General features: G+C 46.5%; 1 protein-coding gene across 2 annotated transcripts in view; it reads right to left on the minus strand.

Annotated features, from left to right (window-relative positions):
* The window catches only part of IL16 (interleukin 16), a 145,375-nt gene extending 128,994 nt beyond the window's left edge, over nucleotides 1-16,381 (minus strand). For both annotated transcript variants that reach the window (XM_040414077.1, XM_040414076.1), the window contains exon 1: nucleotides 16,037-16,381. The gene's annotated coding sequence lies outside the window, so the exon portion shown is untranslated. The remainder of the gene's footprint in view (nucleotides 1-16,036) is intronic.
* Between the last annotated feature and the right edge of the window lie 11,200 nt (nucleotides 16,382-27,581).

Genomic DNA, 27,581 nt, shown 5'->3' on the forward strand with positions numbered 1-27,581 from the left:
AAAAAATCCGAAATGTACTCCGTATGCATTCCGTTTCCATATTTCCATTTTTCCTATCCGTTCAAAGATAGAACATGTCCTATTATTGGAATATTTCAATAGTCAGATGACTATAAATTCCTGTTTCTGGTATTGTGATTAAAATATAACTTTTATTTCTTTTTCTAATAAACTATATACCACAATAAACATAAATGTGTTATTAAAAGTACATATGGAGGGTCTGGTCTTTGAGAGGAAGTTTTCTAATTAGGGAAAAGGAATCTATACCTCACTGAGAAGCAAGGTGCGGGCTGTTTGTATCTCTCTATATTGATAGACTTGTGTCTACCCTAAGGGTAGACACAAGTCTATCAATATAGAGAGATACAAACAGCCCGCACCTTGCTTCTCAGTGAGGTATAGATTCCTTTCCCCTAATTAGAAAACTTCCTCTCAAAGACCAGACCCTCCATATGTACTTTTAATAACACATTTATGTTTATTGTGGTATATAGTTTATTAGAAAAAGAAATAAAAGTTATATTTTAATCACAATACCAGAAACAGGAATTTATAGTCATCTGACTATTGAAATATTCTAATTGAACTCCTGGGTTAGTGGGTCATTTGAAATTAGTATGTCCTATTATTGCCCGCAAATCACATTCCGTGGCTCCATTCAAGTCAATGGGTCAGCAAAAAAAACGGAACACATAAGGAATGTACTCCGTATGTCTTCCGTATCCGTTGAGTTTTTGCGGAACCATCTATTGAAAATGTTATGCCCAGACCAATTTTTTCTATGTAATTACTGTATACTGTATATGCCATACGGAAAAATGGATTGGAAAAACGGAATGGAACCGGAAACGCTACTGAAACAAAAAACTGAAAAACTGATCCGTTAAAACAGACCTCAAAACACTGAAAAAGCCATACGGTCGTGTGAACAAGCCCTAAATCAAAGCAATATGTGGTGTGACCACCCATTGCCTTCAAAACAGCATAAATTCCTCAAGGTACACTTGCACACAGTCTTTGAAGGAACCCGTCAGAAAGGTTTTTCCAAATATCTTGGAGAACTATCCACAGATCTTCTGTGGATGTAGGCTTGTTCTAATTTTTCTGTCCCTTCATGAAATCCCAGACAGACTTGATGATGTTAAGATCAGAGCCCCGTGGGGTCCATATCATCACTTTTAAGAGTCACTATTCTTCAGAAGATAGCTGAAGTTTTGGATATAATTAATGAAATTTGCCTGTATGTTTGGGGTTGCTGTCCTACTGCAGAATAATTTAGGAGTCAAACACTTCTCTGATGCTATTGCATGATGGATAAACATCTGCCTGTATTTTTCAGTATTGAGGACTCCATTAATCCTGGCCTAATCCCTGACTACATTTGCTGAAATGCAGCTCCAAACTTGCAAGGAGCCTCCACCATGCTTACTGTTACCTGCAGACACTCATTATTAGGGCTCATGGACACGACCGTATGCCCTCTGAGACATACGGTCTGTGAGCGGGCCATATGTGCCGCAGCAGCATACATTGTGCGCACGGGAGCGCACAGCATTATAGGTTACTATGATGCTTTGCGCATCGGGCCGCCCATGGGGCTATTGTCCTATGATGCTGTGTGCTCCCGTGCGCACGATGTATGCTGCTCCAGGACATATGGCCCGCTCACAGACCGTATATCTCAGAGGGCATGAGCCCTTATACTGTTCTTCAGCGCTTCAACAAGCAAACTGCCTGTTAAAGCTAAATAGTTCAAATTTTGACTCATTAGTCCAGGACACCTACTACCATCTTTCTGCACCTCTGTTCCTATGTTTTCTTGCATAGTTGAGTCGCTTGGCCTTGTTTACAGATTGAAGGTATGGCTTTTTCTCTGCAATTTTTCACAAAGATCTCTTCTGGCCAGACTCCTCCAAACAGTAGATGGGTGTATCCAGGGCTTTTTTTCTGGCGGAACGCACCGGAACGGCGTTCCGCCACCTTTTGACATCGCAGCCTGCGATGTATCAGCGGGGAGAGACTGGGAGGAGGAGCTGGGGGCCGGTGCGTTCACTGTGCTCCGGCCCCGCAGCTCCAGTAGAGACTTATAAATTGTGTAATTAAATGAATAATGATTCATGCTGCCCCCTCAGTAGTATAACTTTCAATATATTGTACTCACAGGGCTACTGTTATCGTAATGCAGGCCGGCCAGGCAGACGAGCGGCAGCGTCACTGACTGACGTCACGTGCCTGCGCCGCCTGCTTCATTCATAAAGTAGGCGGCGCAGGCACATGACGTCAGTCAGTGACGCTGCCGCTCGTCTGCCCGGCCGGCCTGCATTACGATAACAGTAGCACTGTGAGTACAATATATTGAAAGTTATACTACAGAGGGGCAGCATGAATTATTATTCATTTAATTACACATTTTATAACTGTACTGGAGCGGCAATGGGGGGTCTGTGGATGACACTGTTATGGGGTGGGGGGGTCTGTGGATGGCACTGTTATGGGGTGGGGGGGGTCTGTGGATGGCACTGTTATAGGATGGGGGGGGTCTGTGGATGGCACTGTTATGGGGTGGAGGGGGGTCTGTGGATGGCACTGTTATGGGGTGGGGGGGGGGTCTGTGGATGGCACTGTTATAGGATGGGGGGGTCTGTGGATGGCACTGTTATGGGGTGGAGGGGGGTCTGTGGATGGCACTGTTATGGGGTGGAGGGGGGTCTGTGGATGGCACTGTTATGGGGTGGAGGGGGGTCTGTGGATGGCACTGTTATGGGGTGGGGGGGGGGGTCTGTGGATGGCACTGTTATAGGATGGGGGGGTCTGTGGATGGCACTGTTATGGGGTAGAGGGGGGTCTGTGGATGGCACTGTTATGGGGTGGGGGGGGGTCTGTGGATGGCACTGTTATAGGATGGGGGGGTCTGTGGATGGCACTGTTATGGGGTGGAGGGGGGTCTGTGGATGACACTGTTATGGGGTGGGGGGGTCTGTGGATGACACTGTTATGGGGTGGGGGGGTCTGTGGATGGCACTGTTATGGGGTGGGGGGGTCTGTGGATGGCACTGTTATAGGATGGGGGGGTCTGTGAATGGCACTGTTATGGGGTGGAGGGGGGTCTGTGGATGGCACTGTTATAGGATGGGGGGGTCTGTGGATGGCACTGTTATAGGATGGGGGGGGTCTGTGGATGGCACTGTTATGGGGTGGAGGGGGGTCTGTGGATGGCACTGTTATGGGGTGGAGGGGGGTCTGTGGATGGCACTGTTATGGGGTGGAGGGGGGTCTGTGGATGGCACTGTTATGGGGTCGGGGGGGTCTGTGGATGGCACTGTTATAGGATGGGGGGGTCTGTGGATGGCACTGTTATGGGGTGGAGGGGGGTCTGTGGATGGCACTGTTATGGGGTGGGGGGGTCTGTGGATGGCACTGTTATAGGATGGGGGGGTCTGTGGATGGCACTGTTATGGGGTGGAGGGGGGTCTGTGGATGGCACTGTTATGGGGGGAGGGGGGGTCTGTGGATGGCACTGTTATAGGATGGGGGGGTCTGTGGATGGCACTGTTATGGGGTGGAGGGGGGTCTGTGGATGGCACTGTTATGGGGTGGGGGGGTCTGTGGATGACACTGTTATGGGGTGGGGGGTCTGTGGATGGCACTGTTATGGGGTGGGGGGGTCTGTGGATGGCACTGTTATAGGATGGGGGGTCTGTGAATGGCACTGTTATGGGGTGGAGGGGGGTCTGTGGATGGCACTGTTATAGGATGGGGGGGTCTGTGGATGGCACTGTTATGGGGTGGAGGGGGGTCTGTGGATGGCACTGTTATGGGGTGGAGGGGGGTCTGTGGATGGCACTGTTATGGGGTGGGGGGGTCTGTGGATGGCACTGTTATAGGATGAGGGGGGTCTGTGGATGGCACTGTTATGGGGTGGAGGGGGTCTGTGGATGGCACTGTTATGGGGTGGGGGGGTCTGTGGATGGCACTGTTATAGGATGGGGGGTCTGTGGATGGCACTGTTATGGGGTGGAGGGGGGTCTGTGGATGGCACTGTTATGGGGTGGAGGGGGGTCTGTGGATGGCACTGTTATAGGATGGGGGGGTCTGTGGATGGCACTGTTATGGGGTGGAGGGGGGTCTGTGGATGGCATTGTTATGGGGTGGAAGGGGGTCTGTGGATGGCACTGTTATGGGGTGGGGGGGTCTGTGGATGGCACTGTTATGGGGTGGGGGGGTCTGTGGATGGCACTGTTATGTGGTGGGGGGGTCTGTGGATGGCACTGTTATAGGATGGGGGGGGGGGGTCTGTGGATGGCACTGTTATAGGATGGGGGATCTGTGGATGCCATCCACAGATCCCCCATAACAGTGCCATCCCCAGATCCTCCACCCCATAACAGTGCCATCCCCAGATCCTCCACCCCATAACAGTGCCATCCCCAGATCCTCCACCCCATAACAGTGCCATCCCCAGATCCTCCACCCCATAACAGTGCCATCCCCAGATCCCCCATTAACAGTGCCATCCCCAGATCCCCCATTAACAGTGCCATCCCCAGATCCCCCATTAACAGTGCCATCCCCATCTGGGGGGTTTCTTTGCTGGGCTGGACTTTTATAGCCCCCCCAAATTATACTTGCATCCCTGTTCTCTAAAGGGGCGGTTTTAGGGGGGGCGGTCCTAGGGGTGGGTAGAGGCGTGGCCAGGGGAGGGGGGGTGAGTTCCACCACCTTTTCTCTGAGAAAAAAAGCCCTGGGTGTATCTGCTGAACAGCTTCCAATTTCAAATGGAAGTAATTATGACAAGTTCTTCATCAACTGCACAAGTTTTCAGCAAATGGAGTTGTGGATCTAGTGCGGATGAATGGTGTCCTCAATGCTTAGAAATACAGACAGATACTTATCCATCGTGCAGTACCATCATGGAGGCGTCTGATTGGCTCCAAGTTTATTCCAGCAGCAGGACAATAAACCTAAACACACAGCTAATGTCATCAAGAACCATTTCATTGTAAAGAAGAATAAGGAGTCCTAGATGTGATGATATGGCCCCCACAGAGCAGAGCTCAACACTAAATCAGTCTGAGTTTACATGAAGAGACAGAAGGATTTGAGCAAGCCTATATCCACAAAAGATCTGTGGTTACACCACAAAGATGTTTGAACAACCTCTCAGCTGAGTTCCTTCAAAATCTGCATGCAGGCATACCTACAAGAACTGATGCTGTATTGAAGGCAAAGGGTGATCGCAAAAAATATTGATTTGATTTTGATTTCTTTTTTGTCCATTAACTTAGCATTTTGTTAAATAATAAACAATAAATAAGGTTATTTATCAAACTGGTGTAAAGTAGAACTGGCTTAGTTGCCCATCGCAACCAATCAGATTCCACCTTTCATTTTCCAAAGGAGCTGTCAAAAATGAAAGGTGGAATCTGATTGGTTGCTTTCGGCAACTAAGCGAGTTCTACTTTACACCAGTTTGATAAATGACCCCAAAAGTCAATTTTTTGAAAGTATTCAACTTTGCAGCATTTTTCCACATCTTCCATTTAGTGATAGTCATATGGTATTTGAGAATTACAATACAGATATAATATGTTGTTCCACCTAACAGAAGCAGCGTTGAGGCCAGTAAAACTATATTTACGATGATATTGATGTGGATACACCTGTAAACTGCAGGCCACGTATAAAAATCTTTACATCATGGTATAATAATGATTGATGGTAATTAATGCTAAATACGGTCACTTAAAGAAGCTATTAATAACATTCATCAATATGTATGTAGCAGTTCCATCATCCTGAGAGCAGGAGGGTAATAGCCCCCTGGGTACTCTTGTTTTAACAGATGTAGCACTAGGAGGTTGTCCAGGGCAGGGGTCCATAAATTAACAATAAACTACAGAAAAATGAACTCTACACTTAGTACTAGAAGAGTAGTGTAAGTGCAGCACAGATTTCAGTCCTGATGGTTTGTTACATTCTATCAGAATACTGTAGATAAAAATATCAGCCTGGGGTACGCTGTTTCTGGCACAGAGAACTGCCTACAAACTGTGTGCAACTGGATTTATCCCTCAATTTACAAGCAGGATAATGTCTTAAGGCCCTGGACCCAGAGGGGGAAAAAAAGTCTCTGCCATATATAAGCAGACCAATGTTACAAATGATGCCATGGGGCCCTAGAATGTATTTTGCATTGGGGCCCAGGATATTCAAGTTGCGTCTTTGACTGAAACATCAAGGACACATATTGAAGGTTTGGATAAAGAGAAATTACGATAAGAAAAAAAAGCTTCTAACCATGAAAATTATTTATTTAGTACAAACCGGATTCAAAAAAAGTTGGGACACTAAACAAATTGTGAATAAAAACTGAATGCAATGATGTGGAGATGGCAAATGTCAATATTTTATTTGTAATAGAACGTAGATGACAGATCAAACGTTTAATCCGAGTAAATGTATCATTTTAAAGGAAAAATACGTTGATTCCAATTTTCACGGTGTCAACAAATCCCCAAAAAGTTGGGACAAGTAGCAATAAGAGGCTGGAAAAAGTAAATTTGAGCATAACGAAGAGCTGGAAGACCAATTAACACTAATTAGGTCAATTGGCAACATGATTGGGTATAAAAAGAGCTTCTCAGAGTGGCAGTGTCTCTCAGAAGCCAAGATGGGTAGAGGATCACTAATTCCCACAATGTTGCGCAGAAAGATAGTGGAGCAATATCAGAAAGGTGTTACCCAGCGAAAAATTGCAAAGACTTTGCATCTATCATCATCAACTGTGCATAACATCATCCGAAGATTCAGAGAATCTGAAACAGTCTCTGTGCGTAAGGGTCAAGGCCGTAAAACCATACTGGATGCCCGTGATCTCCGGGCCCTTAAACGACACTGCACCACAAACAGGAATGCTACTGTAAAGGAAATCACAGAATGGGCTCAGGAATACTTCCAGAAACCATTGTCAGTGAACACAATCCACCGTGCCATCCGCCGTTGCCAGCTGAAACTCTACAGTGCAAAGAAGAAGCCATTTCTAAGCAAGATCCACAAGCTCAGGCGTTTTCACTGGGCCAGGGATCATTTAAAATGGAGTGTGGCAAAATGGAAGACTGTTCTGTGGTCAGACGAGTCACGATTCGAAGTTCTTTTTGGAAATCTGGGACGCCATGTCATCCGGACCAAAGAGGACAAGGACAACCCAAGTTGTTATCAACGCTCAGTTCAGAAGCCTGCATCTCTGATGGTATGGGGTTGCATGAATGCGTGTGGCATGGGCAGCTTGCATGTCTGGAAAGGCACCATCAATGCAGAAAAATATATTCAGGTTCTAGAACAACATATGCTCCCATCCAGACGTCATCTCTTTCAGGGAAGACCCTGCATTTTTCAACAAGATAATGCCAGACCACATTCTGCATCAATCACAACATCATGGCTGCGTAGGAGAAGGATCCGGGTACTGAAATGGCCAGTCTGCAGTCCAGATCTTTCACCTATAGAGAACATTTGGCGCATCATAAAGAGGAAGGTGCAACAAAGAAGGCCCAAGACGATTGAACAGTTAGAGGCCTGTATTAGACAAGAATGGGAGAGCATTCCTATTTCTAAACTTGAGAAACTGGTCTCCTCGGTCCCCAGACGTCTGTTGAGTGTTGTAAGAAGAAGGGGAGATGCCACACAGTGGTGAAGATGGCTTTGTCCCAACTTTTTTGGGATTTGTTGACACCATGAAATTCTGATTCAACATATTTTTCCCTTAAAATGGTACATTTTCTCAGTTTAAACTTTTGTTCCGTGATTTATGTTCTATTCTGAATAAAATATTAGAAGTTGGCACCTCCACATCATTGCATTCAGTTTTTATTCACGATTTGTATAGTGTCCCAACTTTTTTGGAATCCGGTTTGTATTTTTGTTCACAACTCATGTTTCTAAACATGTAATCGATAATGTTCTCATTTGTGTTAGAAGTCATATGGTGCTATAAATACTGATTCACAGAAACTTTATGGCCAATGGAATCTGCGTGTTAATGGTTCAGTCATAAATTATAGCTATATGAAGATTCCTTTTCAATGACTGATATTTACCCTCTCTCTCATAAGAACACCTATGACATTTACTCTCTCACATAGGAACACCTATGAGTTTGACCTACAGGATATAAATCATCTTTAAGTTGCCAGACACTTGCCTCTGTTCACATGCAAGTGAAGGCCCTTTGCCCAAAACCAATTTCAATGTTCTGCATTCTAGTCATTTGATCTGAAATATAACTTTATATTTCACTTTATATGATTGGATAATCGAGCTCGCCATTTAGCAATCGATCAGATAAAGTAAGACACATACCGTAAACCACGATCCTTTGCCACCCTAACCTTAATGTAATATATAAGAAGAGAATGGAATGGAATGCAATTAATTGAGTAGTATAATTTAAAAACTTGACAGCAGAGTACGTCTATACATGATATTTATGCCCAAACTCGCAACCTATAGTAAAGCAGTTGATACAGACCAAAATTATGGCACTCAAACACCCCAATACGTGTTTCGCAGTTGCTACCTGTAGAGGTCAGCTGCATATGGGGTGATACATTCCTTAAACATAACAAGGGACCAATCCACGATCAGTGACACATAGCATACTCTTTACAATAATTAAAAAACATCCAAAACATGGATTTATGCCTCATCATAAATTAGACAAATCTAATAGCAGCGCAAGGGGGAATCTAACACTGGCATAAAAAAATGGTCTTAGAAAATGTGCCCCATTGGTTTTCTGGGCCTAGTTCATTCTTAAAGGATAACTGTCTTATTTTTATTTTTTTTGGAGTATTGGATTGTGGTGATTAATATCACCTTGGTGGCCCTATTTCAACTTTTAACTGTGTATTCAATTACCCCTTAATTCCACATTTTCGTTCCCTGTACTGCCTACTTTTTCCTGTGCTTAAAATAGGGTTGCTAGGCATGGTCCGTCTATCTGTTGAAGGACGGAGGATGCAGCGTGCAGGCTCACATTACTGACAGCCAGGGACTGTGAGTAAATGATTAAAGCCAGGTCCTCCCCAGCAGCTGATAACAGTGCCTGGGCTGTGTGCACTTCTCCCTGTCCCTGCGCTTGGCAGACGCTCCCTCATTCAGCAGAGCTGGAGAAAGCAGAGTTGGAGCAGTGCACAACAGGGAAGGGAGATCTGCCATCTGCTCAGTGTATAAATGAAAGCAACATGTGGTAGAGGACCCCTTTGTGGTGCAGGAGATTTACCCTTTAGGGGGGAGGGCTCTGGTTACTGACACTTTTGGGGGGCTATTGTTATTGGCTAGTGCATGTGAGGAGCTCAATGCATTGTGGTTAGTGAGGGCAGGGGGGATTAGCCTCAGGGTGAGGGCAGTGGCGGCCATCTTAACTGAATAGTGAAATTGCAGTTTTATGCAGACTGGTTGCTAAAGGCTGAATCTTATTAAATATGGGGTAAGTCAGTCTAATAGTAACTGATTCTGGAATATCATGTTATTAGTAACTACATATATGAAAATTGAAATTAGGGTCTAAATGTGACAGATATCTTTTAAGATGGATTTCCACATACATGTATACAGAGGAGCACCCAGTTAAGTGGAGGTAAAGCACTGCTTTTACATGCAGCAATCACCTCCACAGTATGAGAACGAGAGATCGCTATTGCTATATCCTCATACAACTGCATTGTTTCTGGGCAGGTGATCACTGTTTAGACAGCACAATCTGCTGCCCTGAAACCATAATTTACTTGGCAGAACTAACAACAGTTTCACCCAATGAACAAGCATTTCACTCGTGATCGGATGCACCTTTACCTTTAGATGGGCAGATTGTGGGGAATGAGCGATCACAGGAACGTTCATTTCTCATAATCTCCATGAATATCTGCACGTGTAAATCCACCATTAAATGCTATCAAAAAATAGAAGTGAAAGAGGGAGGAAGTAGATAACCTCCTTAATTGTCCACTGCTGTCATGGATAAAAAGGCATGAAAAGTAAAACATGAACAAATACAACAGCAATATACAGCCTTAAGCCTCATGCACACGACCGTTCTTCTGGTCCGCATCCGAGCTGCAGTTTTTGCGGCTCGGGTGTGGACCCATTCACTTCAATGGAGCCGCATCCGTTGCTCTGTTCCGTGGCCCCGCAAAAAAAAAATAACATGTCCTATTCTTGTCTGTTTTGCGGACAAGAATAGGCATTTCTACAATAGGCCGCCTCTTCCGTTCCGCAAATTGCGGAAGGCACATCGGCGGCTTCCATGATTTGCGGACCGAAAAAAAATTGAACGGTCGTGTGCATAAGGCCTAAGACACATTCCCTGAACAGTTAGTGCTCTGATCTATAGTAGTGCCCTTTAATGCTCTGACAACTGCCACTTTAAAAAGGCCAAGAACAAATTGTATCATAAGCAATGTGGAAAGCAGCACAGCCCAATGATCAAAATAAGAAAAAAAAATATTGGAACAGTTCTGTGTTGAGGAAGTGGATTATTGGAGAGAAATAAAGTATTTTTTTTATTATGAAATCTAAAATTCATCATCCACTTACTGCTTTCAGTAATGAAGCAATGTAGTTGAATCCATGTGTTCACCGAAGACTTGCACAACTTACTGTGCAAATCATTGTGGTATGCACAAATTTTTATGCGTCGTGAACATCCAGACCTGTAAGATAGCATGTGTATACTAGTTCTTCCAGTAGCTAACAAATACTGAAGGAGCAGCTGGAAATAGAAAGCCAGCAAGGCACTGGTGCACACTTCCAAAAAGCTGGAATCTGGACACATCCACCTGTAATCAATCATGAATAAGAAGCAGCAGTCCAATAGTAAAGCGAAACCGATGTTGATTTATTCACCCATGTTCACAGGCAACCTTACAGCTGCTCATTAAAGGAGTTGTCCGGGTTCAGAGCTGAACCTGTACATATCCCCATTTTCACCAATGCAGCCCCCCTGACTTGAGCATCGGAGCAGTTCATGCTCCGATGCTCTCCTTTGCCCTGCGCTAAATGGCGCAGGGCAAAGGCATTTTCTGGAGTTACGGTGCGAACCAGGCACCCTATAGGGCTGCCAGGCGGAGGCTTCCGCTCAGCAGTGAGCCCGGTGACGTCACCGGCACTGATGGACGGGCTTTAGCCTGTAAAACGGCAAGGGCATCGCTAAAGCCTGCCCATCAGAGCCGGTGAGGTCACCGAACACACTGCTGGGCGGAAGCCTCCTCCCGGCAGTGTGTTATCATAAATAAAAGAGCCCTTGCCCTGCGCAATCTAGCGCAGGGCAAAGGAGAGCATCGAAGCATGAAATGCTCCGATGCTAACATCAGGGGGGGGGCTGCCTGGGTGAAATTATGGGTATGTCTGGGTTTAGCTCTGAACCCGGACAACCCCTTTAAACGTTGCATGTGAACATTACCATGTGAATTAGAGATGACCTAATTTCTTGAACTTCATTTAGGAATTGATTGTAATAAATCCATACAAAATTTAATTTGAATAGTAATCTATTCTATACCCAAATCAAAAGTGCTCCAATTACTGTGAATATTAATGTATGGCACTCCGAGTCTCCTATGACTTTTTTTTCTCTCATGACTTTCTCTCTTTTTGGAATTTTCTCTCTCTCTCTCTCTCTCTCTCTCCCTCCTTCCCCACTATTTTAAACTCATGAATGCAATGACACAAAAAAACACATGGTTGACAGTGCTAATAAACAGCATGTAAACACACAGCACTGTTGCATGTGTTATTCTTTTTTAAATGAGAAAAGTTAAAAAAAATTATGATGTTTAAACATGGGAAAAACAGTGGCTTGTTGGGAACTAGCATCCAAAAATTATGTCTTAATCGGGGCAGATGCCTGCCTGTAATTGTACACACAAAAGGTAGTGTCGGAACAAACAGTGACTTATGAACAAGTCTTGAAAATTTCTCCTGTTCTTTTGACAGCAGAAGCAGTAGTGTGGATGTGGAAAGGGAAGGTGTAGGGGTGAGAGTTGCATGTGGCAGCAATAGTAGTGGCAGCAGTAGCAGCACAGCATGGAACAGACAAGGCAGTAGATGTGTTTGTGGCTCTGTAGAGGTAGCAGAAGTAGTGCTGACTGTGTAGGTGTAATAGTACTGGCAGTAGGAGGAGTAGCAGCTTAAGTGGTGGCAGCAACAGCCATACCATATGGAATATGATGGTATGTAAGCAGACCGTTTCATTGACATGATCGGGAGAGCAATAAATGGCCACTGTCAACAATGGCAGATCTATTCATTGACCAAAGTCAGTGGGGTGTGGAAATCCTCATGAACCCATGCCTCATTAATTTTGACAAAAATGATGTTTTGTACACTTGTGGATGGCAACTTTGTTGTTTTGGATGTGACATTGCCACCTGCCATGCCAAAAACTCTCTCCAACTGTATGCTGGAGGCCTCACAAGACATTCCAACAATAGCAAACTAGGCCAGTTCTGGCCACTATTTCAATCTCCATCCTCAGAAGTCCATGGGTCCAGGGAACAGGGAATGTGCTGGAGAAAGGCCATGGTCATTTGAAAAACAAGACAATTTTAACAGATATCTGGCCAGAAGTACTACTGCCTGATGAATAAAATTTGGGTGAAGGCATGCGACTGTGCCACATTTAGAGGACAATGAGACAAGTTTTACAGACAGCTGGCAAAAAGTATAAATGCCATAGATATGAATACAATTTAGGTAAAGGCGCAGAAGTGTGCCATTTAAGGAGATCGAAAAGACACATTTTAGGAACAACTGGTCAGAGATAGCAATGTTTGCTGAATCAAATTTTGAAGGCGCAGAAGTGTCCCACATTAGCAGAACAAGACACAATTTGGTTCAAGACACAGACCTGCGCAACAATTACCACTAGAGAAGAGCAAATCAAATCCAATGAATTGGAATTTGATCCGAATTTCAGGATAAATTCAATTCGCTGCGAAGCCGAATTTCCTTGTGCTTCGTGGTTGCCAATCGATTTTACCTGAAATAGTGTAAAAAAAATAAATAATATCAAATAATCCTGATTGAAAGTCTTGGCCAAAATCCCATGCTTGGTGACGTATGACGTCACCACGCCGGCTGGCGTGACGACGTAATCTCAGGCCGTCTGAGATTTTGCGCAAGATCTTCAAGAAAAAGATGGTGGCAGCCGGTCCATTGCGAGATAATGGAGGCGGTAAGTATGATTTAAATTTTTTTTGTTACAGTACTTTTACAGTTTTTACTCTCAGACACCGAGATCATGTATGAACTCGGCATCTAAGGGGTACAATGATTTGGGAGCGGCCAATTGCATCACCCACTACCTACAAAAAATGCACATTGTGACAAACTAATTTGTCACAAAGCAAATTGTTTTGTAAAATTTGGAAAATTCCAAATCTCTAATTACCACAACTAAGTAGTATGGCAGCAAATGAACTTGCTTGCTCATAACTGGATTACTGAGCTCATAGAGTTGTTTTCTGGCAATACATTCCATTATCAATGACTGACAACAGAGTGGAGGAGGAGAAGTCTAAGCAGGAGAACAAGTAACTGGTTGTGGTTGCCAGTAAGAAGACTGAGAGAAGGAAGACAATCTTGTTCTGATTGCTGGCCAGTTCTATTTTACCAGTGGATCTGGTGACACTGCCACAATTTCAATGGACAGCTGGCCAGAAGTAGTAATACCACAGATCAGAATTACATTTGGGTGAAGGCGTGGTACAGCACAACCATTACTACTACATTTACCACAACCATTACTAATACTACCATTACTACTTCTGGCCAGCTGTCTGTAAAATTTGTCTCATTTTTAAAATGATGTGCCGTTCCGTGCACATGAGGCGGCATCACCCGATCCAGTGGGAAAATAGAACTGGCCAGGTATCGGTACAATACTGTCTTCATTCTCCTGGTCTTCTTTGAGCAGGCACAACCTGTACAGTGTGGTTGTTATCATCATCATCCTCATCAGTTACTTGTTCTCCTGCTAAGACTTGTCCTTCACCACTTTGTTGTCATTCATTGATAATGGAATGTGTGTCCAGAAAAGAACTCTTGCAGATCTTGCACACGGCAGTGGTTTTGTGTGCTGGTCTTGCGGAGAAAGCTCAGAATGGTGTCTTTGGCTTCTAAGCAAGCCCAGAGACTGCAAGTCCTGCCAAAATCCTGCCCCCTGATTGGCTGACAGCCTGCTTGTCAGCCTCTGAGTCTATCAGGGCACGCTCCCCCTCATTCCCAGGGTCCATCATCATCCTCCCTGCTGTTTTTTCAACCAATTTTGACAGTAAAAATGTGCTGGCGCCGTTATGCATGATTTGTCCAAAGTGAAACATCAAAACTTCAGATTCATTTGGCAGCAGAATATTTGTGAATTTCATATCACATCCAATTTGTTTAGAATCAATTCACTCATCTCTAATGTGAATGAATCCATCTTGGTTTCACATTACTGCTGGACTGCTGCTTCTTCTTCATGTTGAGGTCTACCGGTAGCTTACACAATAATAGAGAATTATACTGGTTTCAAAACTCCTTAATGAAGCCACATTGTAGCATCTGTATTACAGCCACAACAACCAGACACCACAGTTCTACTGAGCTGAACTAAGATTGCCACAGAACCAGGGGCGGACTGGGAACTTGAAGTGGCCCTGGAAAAAATACTAAAAGTGGCCTCGTTTTGTAGTTGAATCCAAATTGATGGAAGGCAGTGCCAGCAATACCATATTGTGGCACATTGTACTACCCCAACAGAGCCAAAAATCACAGTCCATCACAAAATACTGCCAGCAGCACAAAATACATCCCCAAAAACTTCCACTAGCCGTCCCTGAAGAGGGCCCAGACGGCCCTTTGGGCATCGATCCACCGGGAAATTTCCATGTAAGGTCTATGGCCAATGCCATAGACCGCTCCTGCACAGAACACGCTGAAACCAGAATTTGTACAATATACTCATCTGTTTGAGCAGGATTTACTGATGATGATGCCACCGTAGGCCTCATCTAATGATGATTATGAAAAAAGAACTTATTTTGCAACAGTTACTAATATAAGGTTCAATAATAGGCAACTTTAGCCTAATTTAATGCTTTACTACATTAATTATAATAAACATATCTTTATGACAATGAATATGAAGAAGTAATCAAAGTATGGAGTGACAACTCATTGGTTCCTATCAATGGGTCATGGCACATTGGTGGGACAGGCAGTTGTTCCAGACAGAAGCCATACAAGGTTTGTAATCATGTGACTGTAACTTTTACTTGACTATTACAATGTATTACAATACTGATTAGTCTTACATATGATATTAAACAACTGGAAGAATAATTTTACAGAGGGATAAAAAAAATGGCGGAGCAAGACATCTATTATTTCATTTCATAAAAACTTACTTGACTATCTCCCAGTATACAGGTTATATCCTGGTAGTAGACTCATGATAAATGCTCTAGAGTAGACCTTAATACTAGTGACTGCAAGTAGTAGCCTATACACGGTACTAGAATGGGCATACATTAAAATGTATGGTATTACGTCAAAATATGTTTTTGCAAAGTCACATCGCTGATATTTGGACAGTAAAATAAGTAATATAAATAAGTCTATACGTAAAGTTGGTGTAAAATATTTTCCAATACTCGTTTTATTTCTACATGGTTCTCTACAACTGTAGTACTATTCTGTATAACACCGCCTTATTAATACAGGTACGTCTACGTCGCTCCAGTAAAATCTGCACAAAATATCATTTTATCGCTTTGTTCTACCTCCTACTTCACAATGAATTTCTGTTCTGTGGCTGGTGTCTGAGCAGCAGGGACCCCAGCGTGTCTGCCTCTAAAAGAGTTCTTTCTTTGGTTGTTCTTAATTAAAAATAACACAGGACAAACTGCTGCTACTGTGAATGAAAAACATCTGGCTAACTTTTCCACTTTATACTTTACTAAAACCTACATCGATGAGAAAAAAAGGGACTTACCATTGCCAAGAATATTGAATATCTTCTTTACAGGTTCATTAACACAAAGCTATTCCCCAGGTTAAGAGTGAGCGGCCAGTCCATGTTTCTGAGTGCAGAGCCTGTAACTCCTGGGTGGATTTTCCTCCTCTGCTGAGAAACACATCCACAGCAAGCTATACTTTCATACAGTTTTTTTCCCCCTCTCCTCTCGCTCTGCAGTGACTGAGTAGCTTGCCAGTAAATCATAATTGCCTGAGTCTCTGCATTTTAAATACCGCCCAGTGAGACAGATGTGCATAAAAGAGATGCTATTTCATTGAATGAAACCACTTTGGTCATAACCTTTTTTTCCTGCACCACGAGGGAACATGAAAAAAAATAAAAAACTCAGCCTTTCCTTTAGACATTCACTGAGTTTCTGGTCTGTTAGAAAAGCATACTCCCAGGGTTATATGGCAGCAGAACTGGCAGCGTTACACAGTTTACCGTTGTGCCAATGAAGGGTTAAGCCACTCTCTTTCTTTACGTCTTTAGAGCGGCCTGTTAGCCGGCCGACTGTTTACACAGTCCTGTCCTGCTACACATTAGCTATACTTCATGCCTAAAATTAAAATGAATCATTTAGATTTTTTTTTTTTACGGAAAAAAAAAAAAGTTCTCTCTGCTTGCTTTACCAGGAAGAAAACGCCTTTCATAAAGTGTTTCCAGGCTCCTAGAGGGTGAATAATGTCTGTGTGGAGACTATTCAGTAAAAAATTAAAATGATGTGACAAGGGACAGAGCGTTTTACTGCCTCTTGTAAAAATGTAGACAGTGCACAGTGACATAAAACACGAATACATGTCAGTAATGAAATGCTGCTATTTTAGTAGATCAGAAATCTCTGTGTCTACAACGGTGAATTTTGGAAGGTACAATTTATAAAGAATGCTTCACATTTATTATCTGATATCCATCTAATTAAGATTATATATAAATATAGCAAAATAGCATGTAGAAAGGATCTTTTCGTGCTTGAAAAAAGCTCCATACAGAGGAATAAATCTACTACTGTTTTCACATGCCTGGCATGCTGTGATCCTTTCTACATGCAATAGATAATAAATCCAAAAAACAAGGAAGCACTCCAACTTCAGGTGAAAAGGTGATGACCCAATTTATTTCCCAGGCAACGATTCGGCCCACTCAATGAGACCTTTGTCAAGCAAAGCAATAGTGTTACAAGTAAGTATATATACCCATAATTCCAAAGTTTGAGTAAATCTGTCACAGATGTAGTAGGGGAGAACACCAAAAGACAATCAAGAAGGAAGGGGAAAGACACTAGGCTTCGCCTCTAGGGAAGGAAAAGGGTCACCACCTATAAAACCCTGCTCCTGGCCCTAACTCCTATCCGCATGGGCACCTCTCGATGGTAGAGATACCCATACATGGGAACCTAGAAAGCCCTGGTGACCCTCAGATGCCCTAAAGATAATGACAGGGCAGAGACCACCTGTTCCTTCCCTGGTGAAGGAACTAGCGTCTCACTGAGGCCTAGTAAACAACCGGGGCGGGGAGGGGGAGGGGAATACAAAACTAGCGGAACACTTAACTTCAGAGGATGAAGGATGAACAGGACTTCAACACGAACCACACTCCAGCTCTTCCAAGACCAAATGAAGCTATCCCAAGCAAGGAGTGATGGGAAAAGTCAGACTAAATAGGGCGAGGTAAAGGTCACATGATCCACACCTGAACAGGAGGTGTGGACATACCAGCAACACACAGACAAAGTGAAACCAAAAGAGGCTGTCAGATCACTAATAGATAATCTTTCAGACCTTCTGGGACCTGTCACAGATGTGACAGTACCCCCCCCTTCTATGGGTGACCTCCGGGCACCCAGGGCAAACCTTATCAGGATGAGCTCTGTGGAATGCTCTCACCAGACGACTAGCATTAACATCGGTCGCTGGAACCCACATCCTCTCCCCCGGTCTGTACCCTCTCCAATGAACGAGATATTGGAGGGATCTCCGGAGAACTCGGGAGTCCACAATCCTGCTGATCTGAAATTCTAAATTGCTGTCAACCATGACAGGAGCGGGAGGCAAGGAGGACGGCTCAACAGGTTCGACACATTTCTTTAGCAACGATTTATGAAATACGTTATGGATTTTCAATGCCTGAGGAAGTTCAAGACGGAAGGCTACAGGGTTAACAATGGCAGTGATCTTATATGGACCAATAAATCTTGGGCCCAACTTCCAAGAAGGTACCTTAAGTTGAATGTTTCTTGTAGACAACCAGACAGAATCACCCACTCTCAGGTCCGGACCACTCATACGTCTCCTGTCAGCCACACGCTTATACCTGTTGCCCATCTTTTTCAGGTTATTTTGGATTTTCCGCCAAATAGAAGACAAAGAAGAGGAAAATCCTTCCTCCTCAGGAATGCCGGAATTTTGAGCACCAGAAAATGTACCAAACTGTGGATGGAACCCATATGCCCCAAAAAACGGCGACTTATCAGTGGATTCCTATCTACGGTTATTTATAGCAAACTCAGCTAACTAAATAAATGAAGACCACTCTTCCTGATTCTCTGGAAAAAAAACATCTCAAGTAAGTCTCCAGATTCTGATTAGTGCGCTCCGTCTGTCCGTTCGACTGAGGATGAAAAGCCGAAGAGAAGGACAATTGTACACCCAGACGAGTACAGAACGCCTTCCAGAATCTGGAAACAAACTGAGTCCCTCTATCGGACACCACATCAGACGGAATGCCATGTAGTTTCACAATGTTGTCGACAAACACCTGTGCAAGAGTTTTAGCATTGGGTAGACTAGGTAATGCAATAAAGTGTGCCATTTTACTAAAACGATCTACAACCACCAGAATCACAGTTTTTCCCGAAGAATTCAGTAAATCCGTGATAAAATCCATGGACAAATGGATCCAAGGTCTGGACGGGATGGGCAATGGAAGCAGAGATCCGGAAGGCCGAGTATGTGTCACCTTAGCACGTGCATAGGTACCACAGGCTGACACATAGTCCTCAACACACTTACGCAACCCCGGCCACCAAAATCTGCGAGAGATGAGATCGACAGTCGATCTGCTTCCAGGGTGCCCAACAAGCACTGTACAGTGATGTTCCTCAAACACCTTGTGACGTAATTCGGAGGGAACAAACAACTTCCCCGGAGGACAAGAGTCCGAAGCATCCTCCTGTGCCTCCAACACCCTGGCCTCAAGATCAGGATAAAGAGAGGATATGACTACCCCTTCAGATAAAATGGGACTAGGGTCATCAGACTCACCCCCCCCCCAGGAAAGCTACGTGACAAAGCATCCGCTTTGACGTTCTTAACCCCAGGGCGGTAAGTGACGATGAAGTTAAATCTGGTGAAAAACAATGACCATCTGGCTTGCCTTGGGTTCAGTCGATTAACCGACTCCAGGTAGGCCAGATTCTTGTGATCCGTAATTACCGTAATAGGGTGAATTGCTCCTTCAAACCAATGCTGCCATTCCTCGAACGCCAACTTAATGGCCAGCAATTCCCTATTCCCCACATAATTCCTTTCAGCAGTAGAGAGTTTTTTAGAGAAAAATGCACATGGGCGCCATTTACTAGGTGAAGGACCTTGCGACAAGATTACTCCTACCCCTACCTTGGACGCGTCGACCTCAACAATAAATGGCTAAGTCACGTCCGGTTGCATCAGAATAGGGGTCGAAGCAAAACATTTTTTCACAGCAGAAAAGGCCTGCAATGCCGCATCAGACCAGACAGAAATATCCGCACCCTTCCTAGTCATGTCTGTTAAAGGTTTAACCACCGATGAATAATTCAAGCTAAATTTACGGTAGTAGTTGGTAAACCCTAAAAACCGCATAAGCGCTTTCAGATTTTCGGGTCGATCCCAGTCCAACACGGCACGGACCTTCTCGGGATCCATACGAAAATCCTGAGGATGAGAGCAGGTAACCCAGAAATTGCACTTCCTGTACAGCAAATAGTGGCGTCGCTAGAGGGGGGCCCCCCTCTATGTTGTTCTTTGCCCCCCCGGGGGCCCCCCCCCCCCCCGCTGATTCCCCCAGGTGAATACTAATGAGCGCTTACATTATGGAAGCGCTCATTAGTACCGAAGGACCAGGAAGCGGTAAACGCTCTGTACTTACCACTTCCTGGTCCTCGGCTGTTGGCTGTGCAGGGCTGCGCACAGCGTGAGGGCGCTCTGTGACCTCACGCTGTGCGCGCCACTTCAGAGCACAGTCGACTGAGGAGAGGCAGGCGGTGTCCAGGAGCAGGAGAGGTAAGTGTTTTTTTATTTTATAAAAAATGTGGCTGCTGGGGGCTAATCATAGGAGGCATAATGGGGGCTAATCATAGGAGGCATAATGGGGCTAATCATAGGAGGCATAATGGGGGCTAATCATAGGGAGAGATGTCCGGAACTATTCGCCGGCGAATAGTTCCCGGCGAACATCGCTTGTTCGCGGCGGGCGAACATATGCAATGTTTGGTCCGCCCCCTATTCGTCATCATTGTGTAAACTTTGACCCTGTACCTCACAGTCAGCAGACACATTCCAGCCAATCAGCAGCATACCCTCCCTCCCAGACCCTCCCACCTCCTGGACAGCATCCATTTTAGATTCATTCGGAAGCTGCAGTGTCACAAATTTGACTAAGTTGTAATCGCAATGCGATTAATACAGGTTATATTAATCGCATTGCGAATTCAACTTAGAGCTGGGTTCCTAATGGTTGCCGTTGTTATGGCTGGTGTCACCACCCGGTGCGGTAGAAAATGGTGTCACCGCTGCCTCCCCCCCCCCCCCCCCCCGAAGCCATAATAAAGAGATAAAGAGAAGAAAAAAAGAAGTCACTAAGTCAGCTCCAATCAGATATCTGCATAGACCCAGAGTCTTGGTCTATGTGCAGATATCTGATTGGAGCTGACTTCTTATTTTCTCTTTTGCACATAAACGTTTAAACTATATTCCTTAGTAAAAATGACCAGTCCACACCATGTGGGTCTATATTTATGAGTAGGGATGAGCGAACCCGAACTGTATAGTTCGGGTTCGTACCGAATTTTGGGGTGTCCGTGACACGGACCCGAACCCGAACATTTTCGTAAAAGTCCGGGTTCGGGTTCGGTGTTCGGCGCTTTCTTGGCACTTTTTGAAAGGCTGCAAAGCAGCCAATCAACAAGCGTTATACTACTTGCCCCAAGAGGCCATCACAGCCTTGCCTACTATTGGCATGGCTGTGATTGGCCAGTGCAGCATGTGACCCAGCCTCTATATAAGCTTGGGTCACGTAGCGCTGCACGTCACTCTGCTGATACAAGCGTAGGGAGAGGTTGCAGCTGCGACGTTAGGGCGAGATTAGGCAGATTAACTCCTCCAAAAGACTTCATTCAGTGATCGATCTCCAGCTGTGGATCATTGAAGTGCTGATATTGAATTGCTCACTTTTTTTAGGCTGCCCAGAGCGTTTTTATATCACTTTTTTCTGGGGTGATCGGCGGCCATTTTGTGGCTTGTGGTGCGCCAGCACAAGCTACCACCAAGTGCATTTAACCATCAATAGTGTGGTTATTTTTTGCTTTATCCTACATCAGGTGCAGGCTGAGCCTGTGTCACCCAAGTGCATTTAACCATCAATAGTGTGGTTATTTTTTGCTATATCCTACATCAGGGTCAAGCTTTCATCAAGTGCATTTAACCATCAATAGTGTGGTTATTTTTTGGCCATATACTACATCAGGTGCAGGCTGAGCCTGTGTCACCCAAGTGCATTTAACCATCAATAGTGTGGTTATTTTTTGGCCATATACTAGATCAGGGGCAAGTTGAGCCTGTCACCCAGCGCCTAAAAAATAGGCCTGACATTTATATTCCTCCAAATCAGTACTGTTTTAGCTGGTCAAGTTATTTTTAGTGACCGTAAAAGCACAGTTTTTGTTCTGGGTTGAAAAACAATTCCCAAATTTGCCATTCTCAAAATTAGTAGTTTCTGCTATATCAGGCCTACTTTAAATCTATCCCTAAAAGGGTATATTAGATTCAAGGTGCTGATAGGGTCATTCTGAGAAACTTAACACACACGCTACAGTGCAGATACAAGTCTAATTCTGCGATTAAACGTATACCTGTCACACAGCGCCTAAAAAATAGGCCTGACATTTATATTCCTCCAAATCAGTACTGTTTTAGCTGGTCAAGTTATTTTTAGTGACCGTAAAAGCACCGTTTTTGTTCTGGGTTGAAAAACAATTCCCAAATTTGCCATTCTCAAAATTAGTAGTTTCTGCTATATCAGGCCCACTTTAAATCTTTCCCTAAAAGGGTATATTAGATTCAAGGTTCTGATAGGGTCATTCTGAAAAACTTAACACACACGCTACAGTGCAGATACAAGTCTAATTCTGTGATTAAACGTATACCTGTCACACAGCACCTAAAAAATAGGCCTCACATTTATATTCAGCTAAATCTGTCATTACTGGTGTGCCTGTATTAGTGTAATACGGTACCTAAATAGATAGCCAGATAGTGTTAGGTGTCTGTAAAAAAAAGGCCTGAATTTTAATTCAATACATTGGCCCAAATAATATTTTTCTTATTGTGGTGAACGGTAACAATGAGGAAAACATCTAGTAAGGGACGCGGACGTGGACATGGTCGTGGTGGTGTTAGTGGACCCTCTGGTGCTGGGAGAGGACGTGGCCGTTCTGCCACAGCCACACGTCCTAGTGTACCAACTACCTCAGGTCCCAGTAGCCGCCAGAATTTACAGGGATATTTGGTGGGGCCCAATGCCGTTCTAAGGATGGTAAGGCCTGAGCAGGTACAGGCATTAGTCAATTGGGTGGCCGACAGTGCATCCAGCACGTTCACATTATCTCCCACCCAGTCTTCTGCAGAAAGCGCATATATGGCGCATGACAACCAAGCCCATCAGTCTGTCACATCACCCCCATGCATATCAGGGAAACTGTCTGAGCCTCAAGTTATGCAGCAGTCTCTTATGCTGTTTGAAGACTCTGCTTCCAGGGTTTCCCAAGGGCATCCACCTAGCCCCTCCCCAGGGGTGGAAGAGATAGAATGCACTAACGCACAACCACTTATGTTTCCTGATGATGAGGACATGGGAATACCACCTCAGCACGTCTCTGATGATGACGAAACACAGGTGCCAACTGCTGCGTCTTTCTGCAGTGTGCAGACTGAACAGGAGGTCAGGGATCAAGACTGGGTGGAAGACGATGCAGGGGACGATGAGGTCCTAGACCCCACATGGAATGAAGGTCGTGCCACTGACTTTCACAGTTCGGAGGAAGAGGCAGTGGTGAGACCGAGCCAACAGCTTAGCAAAAGACAAAGAGGGAGCAGTGGGCAAAATCAGAACACCCGCCGCCAAGAGACTCCGCCTGCTACTGACCACCGCCATCTGGGACCGAGCACCCCAAAGGCAGCTTCAAGGAGTTCCCTGGCATGGCACTTCTTCAAACAATGTGCTGACGACAAGACCCGAGTGGTTTGCACGCTGTGCCATCAGAGCCTGAAGCGAGGCATTAACGTTCTGAACCTTAGCACAACCTGCATGACCAGGCACCTGCATGCAAAGCATGAACTGCAGTGGAGTATACACCTTAAAAACAAGGAAGTCACTCAGGCTCCCCCTGCTACCTCTTCTGCTGCTGCCGCCTCGGCCTCTTCTGCTGCTGCCGCCGCCTCGGCCTCTTCCTCCGCCTCTGGAGGAACGTTGGCACCTGCCGCCCAGCAAACATGGGATGTACCACCAACACCACCACCTGCGTCACCAAGCATCTCAACCATGTCACACGGCAGCGTTCAGCTCTCCATCTCACAAACATTTGAGAGAAAGCGTAAATTCCCACCTAGCCACCCTTGATCCCTGGCCCTCAATGCCAGCATTTCTAAACTACTGGCCTATGAAATGCTGTCATTTAGGCTGGTGGAGACAGACAGCTTCAAACAGCTCATGTCACTTGCTGTCCCACAGTATGTTGTTCCCAGCCGGCACTACTTCTCCAAGAGAGCCGTGCCTTCCCTGCACAACCAAGTATCCGATAAAATCAAGTGTGCACTGCGCAACGCCATCTGTGGCAAGGTCCACCTAACCACAGATACGTGGACCAGTAAGCACGGCCAGGGACGCTATATCTCCCTAACTGCACACTGGGTAAATGTAGTGGCGGCTGGGCCCCAGGCGGAGAGCTGTTTGGCGCATGTCCTTCCGCCGCCAAGGATCGCAGGGCAACATCTTTGCCTCCTGTCTCCTCCTCCTCCTACTCAGCTTCCTCCTCCTCTTCTTCCACCTGCTCATCCAGTCAGCCACACACCTTCACCACCAACTTCAGCACAGCCCGGGGTAAACGTCAGCAGGTCGTTCTGAAACTCATATGTTTGGGGGACAGGCCCCACACCGCACAGGAGTTGTGGCGGGGTATAGAACAACAGACCGACGAGTGGTTGCTGCCGGTGAGCCTCAAGCCCGGCCTGGTGGTGTGCGATAATGGGCGAAATCTCGTTGCAGCTCTGGGACTAGCCGGTTTGACGCACATCCCTTGCCTGGCGCATGTGCTGAATTTGGTGGTGCAGAAGTTCATTCGCAACTACCCCGACATGTCAGAGCTGCTGCATAAAGTGCGGGCCGTCTGGTTGCGCTTCCGGCGTTCACACCCTGCCGCTGCTCGCCTGTCTGCGCTACAGCGTAACTTCGGCCTCCCCGCTCACCGCCTCATATGCGACGTGCCCACCAGGTGGAACTCCACCTTGCACATGCTGGACAGACTGTGCGAGCAGCAGCAGGCCATAGTGGAGTTTCAGCTGCAGCACGCACGGGTCAGTCGCACTGCGGAACAGCACCACTTCACCACCAATGACTGGGCCTCCATGTGAGACCTGTGTGCCCTGTTGCGCTGTTTCGAGTACTCCACCAACATGGCCAGTGGCGATGACGCCGTTATCAGCGTTACAATACCACTTCTATGTCTCTTGAGAAAACACTTAGGGCGATGATGGAAGAGGAGGTGGCCCAGGAGGAGGAGGAGGAAGAGGGGTCATTTTTAGCACTTTCAGGCCAGTCTCTTCGAAGTGACTCAGAGGAGGTTTTCTGCAACAGCAGAGGCCAGGTACAAATGTGGCCAGACAGGGCCCACTACTGGAGGACGATTAGGACGAGGATGAGGAGGAGGTGGAGGAGGATGAGGATGAAGCATGTTCACAGTGGGGTGGCACCCAAAGCAGCTCGGGCCCATCACTGGTGCGTGGCTGGGGGGAAACACAGGACGATGACGATACGCCTCCCACAGAGGACAGCTTGTCCTTACCTCTGGGCAGCCTGGCACACATGAGCGACTACATGCTGCAGTGCCTGCGCAACGACAGCAGAGTTGCCCACATTTTAACGTGTGCGGACTACTGGGTTGCCACCCTGCTGGATCCCCGGTACAAAGACAATGTGCCCACCTTACTTCCTACACTGGAGCGTGATAGGAAGATGCGCGAGTACAAGCGCACGTTGGTAGACGCGCTACTGAGAGCATTCCCAAATGTCACAGGGGAACCAGTGGAAGCCCAAGGCGAAGGCAGAGGAGGAGCAAGAGGTCGCCAACGCAGCTGTGTCACGGCCAGCTCCTCTGAGGGCAGGATTAGCATGGCAGAGATGTGGAAAAGTTTTGTCACCACGCCACAGCTAACTGCACCACCACCTGATACAGTACGTGTTAGCAGGAGGCAACATTTCACTAACATGGTGGAACAGTACCTGTGCACACCCCTCCACGTACTGACTGATGGTTTGGCCCCATTCAACTTCTGGGTCTCCAAATTGTCCACGTAGCCAGAGCTAGCCTTTTATGCCTTGGAGGTGCTGGCCTGCCCGGCGGCCAGCGTTTTGTCTGAACGTGTATTCAGCACGGCAGGGGGCGTCATTACAGACAAACGCAGCCGCCTGTCTACAGCCAATGTGGACAAGCTGACGTTCATAAAAATGAACCAGGCATGGATCCCACAGGACCTGTCCATCCCTTGTGCAGATTAGACATTAACTACCTCCCCTTAACAATATATTATTGTACTCCTGGCAGTTCCTCATTCAATCCTATTTTTATTTTCATTTTACAATTATATTGCAGGGTAACCCAAAGTTGAATGAACCTCTCCTTTGTCTGGGTGCCGGGGCCTAAATATGTGACAGTGGCCTGTTCCAGTGGTGGGTGACGTGAAGCCTGATTCTCTGCTATAACATGAAGACTGATTCTGTGCTGACATGAAGCCAGATTCTCTGTTACGGGACCTCACTCCTCTGCCTGGGTGCCTGGGCCTAAATATGTGACAGTGGCCTGTTCCAGTGGTGGGTGACGTGAAGCCTGATTCTCTGCTATGACATGAAGACTGATTCTGTGCTGACATGAAGCCAGATTCTCTGTTACGGGACCTCTCTCCTCTGTCTGGGTGCCGGGGCCTAAATATGTGACAGTGGCCTGTTCCAGTGGTGGGTGACGTGAAGAAATAGCCGGACTGGGGGCGTAGCCTGGGGGGAGGCTACCATGACGGGGGGTTTGGTTCAGCGAGCCCCTGGGGGATTGGGGTTGGCTAGTTTAAGCTGGGGGGTGGAGCTGGAGGGGTTAAGTAGCCAGGGCTAGAGGAGAACGGCCATTTTGGGTACAGACTGAACTGACCTGACGCGTGCACCGAGATGGAGGTGGACGCTATGATCACGGAGCTAAGGACGGCGGCGGCAAGTAGAGGACCGGGCTGGCTTCAGGAGCAGGTCCAGCAGCTGCTGAGAGGGGTGGCTGAGGCACCTGTTTCGCCTCAGCCTTCAGTGTCACGGCCTCGGCGGGTCCGGCCGCCGGAGCGCCTCAGTCCGCAGGTGTCCTCCCCTCGGGCTCAGCGCCGCAGACGGAGCCCTGAAAAGGACCCTTCACGCCGGCAGGCCGCAGGTAAAGCATCTGCTTGTGGGCCGCGGCGTGGGAGGAATCCGAACAGCAGGCGGAGCCCTCGAGCAGGCCTGGGAAGGTCTGTCCGGCAGTGTACCAGCGCCCTCCAGTGTTCAGGACCAGGTACGGCGGGCCTTGTCCAGGAGGCGATTGTGGATGAGGCCCCTCGGCTGGAGCAAGTGTCTGGGGACCACGGGGCGGCTGCGGACCAGAGCAGCCGGCCCTCGGCGAGGGTGCAGCAGGATCCTCTAGGCTCCGCCGTCTCTGGGGCGTCGAGTGAAGACCGGGGATGTCACGTCTCTGGTCCAGGTTTGGCCAGGGGACCGTCTGGGGATCGGCTGTCATCTGTCTCATCGCTGAGGGAGGAACGTCTGGAGCCAGGATCTTCGGCTGATGGGATCACAGCTCCCAGGCAGCCAGGTGAGGCGCTCTGGGGACCTTTAGTGCATTCTATTGCTAGTTCTTCTGGGGGGGCGGCAGGGGGGCCCCAAGGGGAGTTGGGTAGGGGGCTAGGGCAGTTGCTGGGGGGTTTGGCGGGGTTGCTGGCTGGGTGGGGGGCGGGAGGTTCGTCCCCGTTACCAGCCTGGGGCG

Source organism: Bufo bufo, chromosome 1, assembly GCF_905171765.1.
Source record: "Bufo bufo chromosome 1, aBufBuf1.1, whole genome shotgun sequence".
In the NCBI taxonomy this organism is placed as follows: domain Eukaryota; kingdom Metazoa; phylum Chordata; class Amphibia; order Anura; family Bufonidae; genus Bufo; species Bufo bufo.